The sequence below is a fragment of the Triturus cristatus genome, chromosome 4_2 (assembly GCF_964204655.1).
Source record: "Triturus cristatus chromosome 4_2, aTriCri1.1, whole genome shotgun sequence".
Classification (NCBI taxonomy): Eukaryota; Metazoa; Chordata; class Amphibia; order Caudata; family Salamandridae; genus Triturus; species Triturus cristatus.
The window spans coordinates 116,933,468-116,943,692 of NC_140586.1; positions in this window are offsets into that span (position 1 = coordinate 116,933,468).

Consider the following 10,225-nt stretch of genomic DNA (forward strand, 5'->3'; position numbering starts at 1 on the left):
TACTTACACTGTTGGGCTGGGGGTACGCTCCGTGCGTCCGCGGGTGGGGGTACGGGTCGTACTTACACTGTTGGGCTGGGGGTACGCTCCGTACGTCCGCGGGTGGGGGTACGGGTCGTACTTACACTGTTGGGCTGGGGGTACGCTCCGTACGTCCGCGGGTGGGGGTACGGGTCGTACTTACACTGTTGGGCTGGGGGTACGCTCCGTACGTCCGCGGGTGGGGGTACGGGTCGTACTTACACTGTTGGGCTGGGGGTACGCTCCGTACGTCCGCGGGTGGGGGTACGGGTCGTACTTGCACTGTTGGGCTGGGGGGTACGCTCCTTGCATACGGGGTGGGGGTAGGGTCCGTACATATCCGTCCCCACGCTATGTGATGTTTGTGCGGCCCGTACCCAGGCCTTTGCCACGTGGGTGCGATCCGTCCCGCCATTGTTGGGGTGACGTGTGTGGGCGTGGTCCGACTCGTACCCACGCTCTTCAGGCGTGTGTACGGGACGTACCTGTCTGGTTGTGTTGCCGGTTCGCGTGGTGACGGACTTCCGTTGTGGCGGTCGCTGGATTATCAGGACACGCCCCCACCCCCTCGTGGTGACCAGGGCATGGGAGTCAGGTATGTCCAGGCCATGTGTAGTGTGTCACTCATGTGGTTGTTTTGTGGCCTGCCCTGGTCGTGCCACCCCCACCCCACCCCACTTTCCCCCCTCCCTTAGTTATTCTGACCTTCTGCGGCGTCTGCGTCGTAACCTGTAGAGGAGGTGTACTGCTATGAGGGCAGGGATGACTCGTAGGTTCGGGTCCATGTCTGTCCGTCGCGTACTGGTACTCCTTGCTCGCGTCGTCCTGTCGCGTACGGGTCCTCCTTGATCGCGTCGTCCTGTCGCGTACGGGTCCTCCTTGGTGGCGTCGTCCTGTGTGTCCGTCACGTACTGGTCCTCCTTGTTCGCGTCGCCGTCTGTCCGTCGCGTACTGGTGGTCCTTGTTCGCGTCGTCCTGATTTCCCGGCAGTTTTTGGCTGCCGCAAAATATTCACCGTGCGGGGTGACGTCGGTGCGAATCGTGATTCCTGGGTCGTGAATGGCTGGCTGCGTGCGTCCCGACGTCAGGTCGGCGCTTTCCCGGATCGCATTGGTAGGTGTTTTTTGTTCGGTCGGTCTTTTTTACGATTCGTACGGTAATGGTGTACCCGTGCGAATCGTAATTCCATGTTTGTATATTTTGACGACCGGGTACGCGTCGGACGGAGAATATGCTCCGTCCGACGGTTCGTACCCGGTTTTTGCCGGATCGTGATCGGCACCTTGGGTGCCGATCACGATCCGGCAAAAAATTCCCCCGTGCGACTCGTATCGGGTCTTTTTACCGTACGAATCGTACAAGTGCCGTACGAACTGGCAATCACGATTCGCATGGTAAAAAGTCCATACGACCCGCACCGGGAATCATTCCCCACACGTCCTCGGGTCGGAAAATGTGTCCGACACGTCCTCGGACGATTTACCTTACAAACGTAAAAATCCAAGTCCGACCGAGGAATCACGATCCATCCCGTGCGTCCGAGCCTACAACCGTATGGAAAAAACACCGTCCGCACCGAACACCAATAGCAACCATGGAGACATGTGCCCGCATACGCGCCCAACACTCCCCCCAGCCCCCGTACGTCCGACACGTACCCCCCGTATATGTATACCCCCACCCGTCTATGTACACCCCAGTACGTTCCAGTCGTACCCCCACCCCAGTACGTGTCGTACCACCGTCAATGTAAACCCCCCCACCCCTGTACGTGTCGTACCACCATCAATGTACACCCCCCCACCCCTGTACGTGTCGTACCACCGTCTATGTACACCCCAGTACGTTCCAGTCGTACCCCCACCCCAGTACGTGTCGTACCACCGTCAATGTAAACCCCCCCACCCCTGTACGTGTCGTACCACCGTCTATGTACACCCCAGTACGTTCCAGTCGCACCCCCACCCCAGTACGTGTCGTACCCCCCGTGTACCTACACCCCAGTACGTTCGAGCCACACCCCCACCCCAGTACGTGTCACAGCCCCGTCTACCTACACCCCAGTACGTTCCAGTCGTACCCCCACCCCAGTACGTGTCGTACCACCGTCAATGTACACCCCCCCACCCCTGTACGTGTCGTACCACCGTCAATGTACACCCCCCCACCCCTGTACGTGTCGTACCACCGTCTATGTACACCCCAGTACGTTCCAGTCGTACCCCCACCCCAGTACGTGTCGTACCACCGTCAATGTACACCCCCCCACCCCTGTACGTGTCGTACCACCGTCAATGTACACCCCCCACCCCTGTACGTGTCGTACCACCGTCTATGTACACCCCCCCACCCCTGTACGTGTCGTACCACCGTCCATGTACACCCCAGTACGTTCCAGTCGTACCCCCACCCCAGTACGTGTCGTACCACCGTCAATGTACACCCCCCCACCCCTGTACGTGTCGTACCACCGTCAATGTACACCCCCCCACCCCTGTACGTGTCGTACCACCGTCTATGTACACCCCAGTACGTTCCAGTCGTACCCCCACCCCAGTACGTGTCGTACCACCGTCAATGTACACCCCCCCACCCCTGTACGTGTCGTACCACCGTCAATGTACACCCCCCACCCCTGTACGTGTCGTACCAGCGTCTATGTACACCCCCCCACCCCTGTACGTGTCGTACCACCGTCCATGTACACCCCAGTACGTTCCAGTCGTACCCCCACCCCAGTACGTGTCGTACCACCGTCAATGTACACCCCCCCACCCCTGTACGTGTCGTACCACCGTCAATGTACACCCCCCCACCCCTGTACGTGTCGTACCACCGTCTATGTACACCCCCCCACCCCTGTACGTGTCGTACCACCGTCTATGTACACCCCCCCACCCCTGTACGTGTCGTACCACCGTCTATGTACACCCCAGTACGTTCCAGTCGTACCCCCACCCCAGTACGTTCCTGGCGCACCCCCAACACAACCTCCTAAGTACGGAGCGCACCCCATGCCCCAACATCACAACCGCATGTACGAGTCGTACAAAGCCACACACAAGGACCAAATCGTACAACCAAATGGCCCATGTACACACCGTACACACGCTCAAAACGCACGTACACAACAAGGACAAAACAAAACAACTCAACAATACACCATTCGAAAGGCACACAGCCACTAAACATGGCCAACAACCACTAAAATAACACAATCACTGACCTGCAACTGTCAAAAACAAACAGAGGCCCAATACACCACCACTCCTTATAACACACCCACCCAAAATTCAAACACTGCCACACCCACCCATGGACCAATAAAAAGGGCCCACACACACAAACCATGAGCCTTTGCAACAGACCCACTGCTGCCAGACACCACAGAACCAGACTACAAGCGACACCACATCTTACACTTGCACACCTTCACACGACCACCCTCACAAACACCCTCTCATCACATTCACACACACACACAACCATCCACACCCCCCCCCAACATCCACACACCCCCCACACCCACACCATCCCCACCCACACCCCTCACCATGCCCACTACCAAGAATCCAAAGTTCAGTCACCGAGAGTTGGAGGTCCTTGTTGATCAAATCCTCAGAGTCGAGCCACAGATCTTTGGAACATTGGTCAGAAGCACCAGCCAGGCAGCCAAAACAGCCATGTGGCAGACCATCGGCGATGCTGTGAATGCTGTTGCCGACACCAGGAGGACCAAGCAGGATTGCCAGAACAGGTGGTACGATCTGCGGAGGAGGGTCAGAGCCAAGAGACAGGAGGAACACGACCAGGCCAACGCCACCGGAGGAGGGCCCTCCCGCAGACCCGTACAGTACCATCCCTGGGAGGAGAGGGTGATGGCCATACTGCCGGTGGAGGCAGTTGAAGGAGTAGAAGGACTCCGAGACCCGGGTGAGTACACAAACAACGCACCTCACATGGGGGGAACTGCAACCACAACCAAAATTAATAACAGGCACGCAAACACCACAAGCCATCGCATTACTCAACCACACTCCATGAGCAGGCACATGCCACTGCTGCCACCATGCCCCATGCACCCAGCTGGACAATGTCAAGTCACAGGCCACAGAAGACAACAACACATGACACGGTAACCCGGATGGCGGGAGTGTGGGCACCAAGAATCACATAGTGCGACTCCAAAGCAGACAACAATGCCCTCTGCCCATATGGCCTAGGTCACAGCCAGACAAACACTGTGTCCCAACACAGGAATGACTTGCCAGCAAATGGCGGATGCCTTGCATCAACACATGGGGGTGAAGGCACTGTTTTGCACATGCCAGCAGCTAATGAACAGCCAACAGTGTGAAAGAGTGGCAGCACACACCACCACAGCAGCAGCGCACAGACACACAGCAGACAAAATGGGTGCCTGGAGATCAGAAACAAACTCACATCAACAGGCCAAGGGCCACTCAAAGATCTGCTAACAGTGTGTGCCCAGGAAGCTGGGCCAAGGTGACAGAGGGTGACACACGGAGGGAGGGAGAGGGGGACACAGAGGGAGGGAGAGGGGGACTGAGAGGGAGGGAGACACAGGAAGATGGACAGAGGGAGGAGGCTGACACACAGAGGGAGGGAGAGGGGGACAGAGAGGGAGGGAGAGGGGGACAGAGAGGGAGGGGGACACAGGAAGATGGACAGAGGGAGGAGGCTGACACACAGAGGGAGGGAGAGGGGGACAGAGAGGGAGGGAGAGGGGGACAGAGAGGGAGGGAGAGGGGGACAGAGAGGGAGGGAGACACAGGAAGATGGACAGAGGGAGGAGGCTGACACACAGAGGGAGGGAGAGGGGGACACAGAGGGAGGGAGAGGGGGACACAGAGGGAGGGAGAGGGGGACAGAGAGGGAGGGAGACACAGGAAGATGGACAGAGGGAGGAGGCTGACACACAGAGGGAGGGAGAGGGGGACAGAGAGGGAGGGAGAGGGGGACAGAGAGGGAGGGGGACACAGGAAGATGGACAGAGGGAGGAGGCTGACACACAGAGGGAGGGAGAGGGGGACAGAGAGGGAGGGAGAGGGGGACAGAGAGGGAGGGAGAGGGGGACAGAGAGGGAGGGAGACACAGGAAGATGGACAGAGGGAGGAGGCTGACACACAGAGGGAGGGAGAGGGGGACACAGAGGGAGGGAGACACAGGAAGATGGACAGAGGGAGGAGGCTGACACACAGAGGGAGGGAGAGGGGGACACAGAGGGAGGGAGACACAGGAAGATGGACAGAGGGAGGAGGCTGACACACAGAGGGAGGGAGAGGGGGACACAGAGGGAGGGAGACACAGGAAGATGGACAGAGGGAGGAGGCTGACACACAGAGGGAGGGAGAGGGGGACACAGAGGGAGGGAGACACAGGAAGATGGACAGAGGGAGGAGGCTGACACACAGAGGGAGGGAGAGGGGGACACAGAGGGAGGGAGACACAGGAAGATGGACAGAGGGAGGAGGCTGACACACAGAGGGAGGGAGAGGGGGACACAGAGGGAGGGAGAGGGGGACACAGAGGGAGGGAGAGGGGGACACAGAGGGAGGGAGAGGGGGACAGAGAGGGAGGGAGAGGGGGACAGAGAAGGAGGGAGACACAGGGAGAGCAAATCAGTCCTTTGGTGTGTGGGAATGTCTGCTCGTCAGCAGGTGGACTGCGTGCATGTAGACAAGGGTGCCCAGTGCCAGAACCCCCCCTCTTCATCATGGCAAAACGCAGGGCCATGTTACAACCTGTACACGAGCACAAGGACAGCCACCTGCATCATATGAGTGTGTGGATCCACTCCATGTGCACATGTACAGTGCTACAAGGAAGGCGCAAACGCATAGCTCGGCACACATGCACACTCCACTGCTGACTGCAGTCACACTTGACGCAGCAAGTAAGACTGTGCCACACATAGTTAAAGGGGCCAAATTGATGCCCAAGGGACACACACATGCACAAGTGCACTGTGAGTGGAATGCAAGACAGATCCTAATTCCAAGAGGAAATGTGCCAACTTTGTAACGGATGCAACATGGATGTTGCATGGATCAAAAGTAACATTGTCTCTCTCACACACAGGTCAACGTCGTGCTGCACCCCCCAACACTGGGGGGGAACACTCACAGGACCCGGATCTGCAGGAGACCGATCCCACCGGCAGCGACCACTCTCACCACTCTGCGGACGACCCCGACCGACCTGGCCCCTCTGGTGTCCAACCACCTGCAGCACCTGCGTCAGGTACAACCGTGCCAACCACCACCCCCACTCCTGCCACATCCCAGGAGACACCCAGGATCCCTGCCCCAACACCACAATGCAGCCAGGCTCGCCAGGAGGGACACGGTGTCCCGGGCACCCAGGAGGAGGCAGGCGACAACGCCAATGCCACCCCTCAGGGGTCCCGGAGACCCCATGTGCCCACAAGTGCAGGCCAGACGCAAGTGGGCAGGGGTGGTGGGAGTGGAGAGCGGCGGAGGCGCGAGCCTGACCAGTTGGCTGGGGATCCGGTATTTTCCCATGTCCGTAACATCCTGGACTCATACCGGCAGGACACCACGGGCATGGCCCAGGTTGTGTCCGTCCTCGAGGGGATCAAGGTCCAGCAGGCCCAGCAACATGCGGAGCTAATAGCCTGTCTACAGCTACACCAACGGAGGATGGAGGACAGACAGGCTGAACAAGTGACGGCGTCCCAGGGGATTCACGCTGAACTCCGTCGGATGGCCGACACCATGGCCGACCCTCCCTGTGCCAGAAGGCGGAGAACATCACCACCCACAGGGAGGGATCATGAGGAGGAGGAGGAAACATCCGACGGAGCATCCCAGACGTCGTCACGGCCTGCTGCTGAGGTTCCCCGCAGGAAGCCTGGTCGTCCACGGAAAGGACCGTGAGGGTGGCTGCTACATCACCATCTCCCAGGACACCTGGCCTGGCACCTGGCCCACTGGAGCAACAGCATCACAGCATCAAGAGACATTCTCTGCCACATGGCCCTGCTGGTCACTGGCTGACCAATGTTGACAAAGACTGTGGCATGGACTCTGAGGATTTCCAATGGCAAGGACACCAACTCCCCTACTGAACTTTGGATTCCCTAATCCCGGAAAGGCCCTCACTTGGCCCCCCCCCCCCCAATAATAAATCACACTATTAAGAGTAGATGCCTGCTGGTAGCATTATTACCTAACATGTGTCTTGTACAGTCTAAACATGCCTGAGTCATCTGTTCACTTCAACCATCCACACCCTGGGGCCTGAGTCTGGCACAGGACACATGGGTCACAGTTTTCTAGGCAAGACAGACATGGAGCACCATACACACCCGTGATGGTCAGAACCAGCTGAGGGGGTGGCCGAACAACCGTGCTGACAGACACATTGAGTACAGCAACAGTCATGCGCAGAGGTCAGGGATCCTGGCCCGTGTCCTGGGGGGCACCCAGGTACGTGTTGACAGGTGGCAGAACCATGTCCTGCAAGCTTGAGTCCGGTGGATGCAGAGAATGGGGTCATGGACAACGTTGGATGCATGGGGATGGCACATGTCACAATACCCACACAGTCATGGACATCATGCCCATTACACAGTCTCAGCACACACACACAGCTTGCATCTTGCCACTCGACACATTGACACATAGCCACAATCAGGGAATACCATGCCAGACATGCAGGATGCACCGTGCCAACACAGCAGCATTGACTGAGAAGAGGCACCTTGGAGGCATAGGGACACCTTTAATAGTCATGTGTTTGGGATTGCAGAGGCAACTTGAAGTACACATGAACACATCATGTGGAGTAACATGTGGCTCCAACACTGGCACCCCCCTTCTGCAGCACAAATGCGTGATAGCCATGGAACTGGCACACAAGTGTCGGATAATAGCTAAATACCCACAGCTGCTCACGGAGAGCCTGCCATACACCATACATCCGCTGATGTGGAAGTCCCACGCCATGTCAAGACAATGTTAACCGTATGTGTCCGAGGGCAGTGTCACACACATTGATGCCTTCATCACAATCCACCATCCCATCACTGATGACTGACAACCAGGCAGCCCATCTATTCAGGTGTACCCAGCTGCATGTCGTGTCCCATGGGGATGCCACATGTCTGCAGAGGACCCAAACCCCGACCGGGGCAGTGTGCACACATCGTGAACAACTGCCACACCCAATACACCCCAGATGCATCCCTTACCCCATGGAGACTTCCAAACGTGTCCGTGCCTGTAACGCTGAGTCAGCCCACGATGCCATGTCCATGAGGAATAGCAGTGCCACAACAATGCAACCAGCAAACGGCATGCGCAGGTACCTGGGGAAGAGAGACACACAAGAAGTCAGCCACAAGAAGCACAGCCACTTGCATGTGCATGTACTCGACACATGTATGTATGACAACATGCTAGGTCACAATTATGTCTGGGGAAATACTACCATCACTGCCACCATCACTCCAGTGACACACCCACACACACCTCTGACCCACGTGCCATACATGCAGGTGGAGACACACATCACAACGCATGCCACACGGGGACCAATGCGTGCACACTCAGACCCTGGTACTCACCACTAAGCAAAGAAGTCGCGTATGAGCCGAGTCCGGATGTCCTCTTGCGGCTCCACATCCTCCACATCACTAGCCCCATTGCCAAGCCCTTCGTCCTCCACGGGTGGATGGTCCTCGTCATCTTGATCCAGGATGAGGGGCACAGCTCTTTCAACTGCCATGTTGTGCAGCATGCAGCAGACCATGAAGATCTTGCAGACCTTCGCCGGGGCATATGGGAGTGCGCCGCCGGTCTTGTGGAGGCACCGGAATCGGCTCTTCAGCATGCCAAACGTCCTCTCTATCACTCGCCTTGTCCGGCCATGGGCGGTGTTGTAGCGGAGCTGGGCCGGCGTGATGGGGTTGCGGAGAGGTGTCAGCAGCCAAGGCATGTTGGGATAGCCAGCGTCCCCTAAATGGAAAGCACATGGATATCGTTAGAACAGGCGAAGCGGTAGTGCTGCTCGGCCAAACAGAATACAGGACAGACAGACTGTACCCACCAACAACACATGCACATTCGTTGCGCAGCTGCATCATCATATCAGGCATCCCGCTACGCCTCATGATGTAGGCATCGTGTGCTGATCCTGGAAAACGAGCACAGACATGTGAAATCACCATGTTGGACAGACACACCACAAGGGCATTGATGGAGTGGTAGTGCTTCCGATTGCGGTACGCCACCTCCCGTGCGTGTGGTGGTACCAAACCTACATGTGTCCCATCTATGGACCCAATGACATGGGGCATCCCTCCCAGGGCATAGAAACCACGTTTGACCTCAGTCATCTGTTCAGGGGTTGGGAACTTGATGAAGTCATCCAGGTGAATCAACATGGCCTCCAAGAAATCATGCAGCACACCGCTGAACATGCTCTGGGACATGCCACCAACATGAGCTATGGTATATTGGAAGGTACCCGTGGCAAGGAAATGTAGGGCAGCCATTACCTTCAGCTGGGGTGTCAGTGCCGTAGGATACCTGTGCTGCGGTTGCAGGTGTGGTGCCAGTCTCGCCGTCAGCTCCAGAATCAACGGTTGGGTGAAGCGGTAGAGCCGGATCCTGTCATTCTCCTGCATGGTGGCCAAGTCTGGAATTCTTCGGGCAACAGGAGGCGCTCTGCAGTAATTTGGAAGTGACAAGGAAGAGTGAGTGCACTACGAGAACAACTCATGTCTACTGAGCACATGTAAATCTGCCAATACACACATGCCACATAGGGAGTCAGGCATGTGCTACATGCCCAGGACACGTATGGATGCAAGGTGACACTCCTTCCAAGACCCAGCTACACACGGTGATTGAGAACCTCCCCATGCCACGCCATGGGAATAGCTGTGTCCCAGTGCAAGTGAACAGCCCGACGCAAGACAGAAGTGACATACACCCACACATCAGCAGAAGTAGGATGCCGATTGTAGAGACTGGTAGCGGAACACCGGAGCCACAGGTCACATGACATTACACTAGGCCTGCCCACACACCTTGCCATGAAGGTGCACATGTCATGACTCACCACACATTCCTTGTGAGGATGCTGACATGGCCTTGTCACGCTACTCCGTGTCCCATGCATACATGTGCACCTCACATCAGATACCACATGTGGC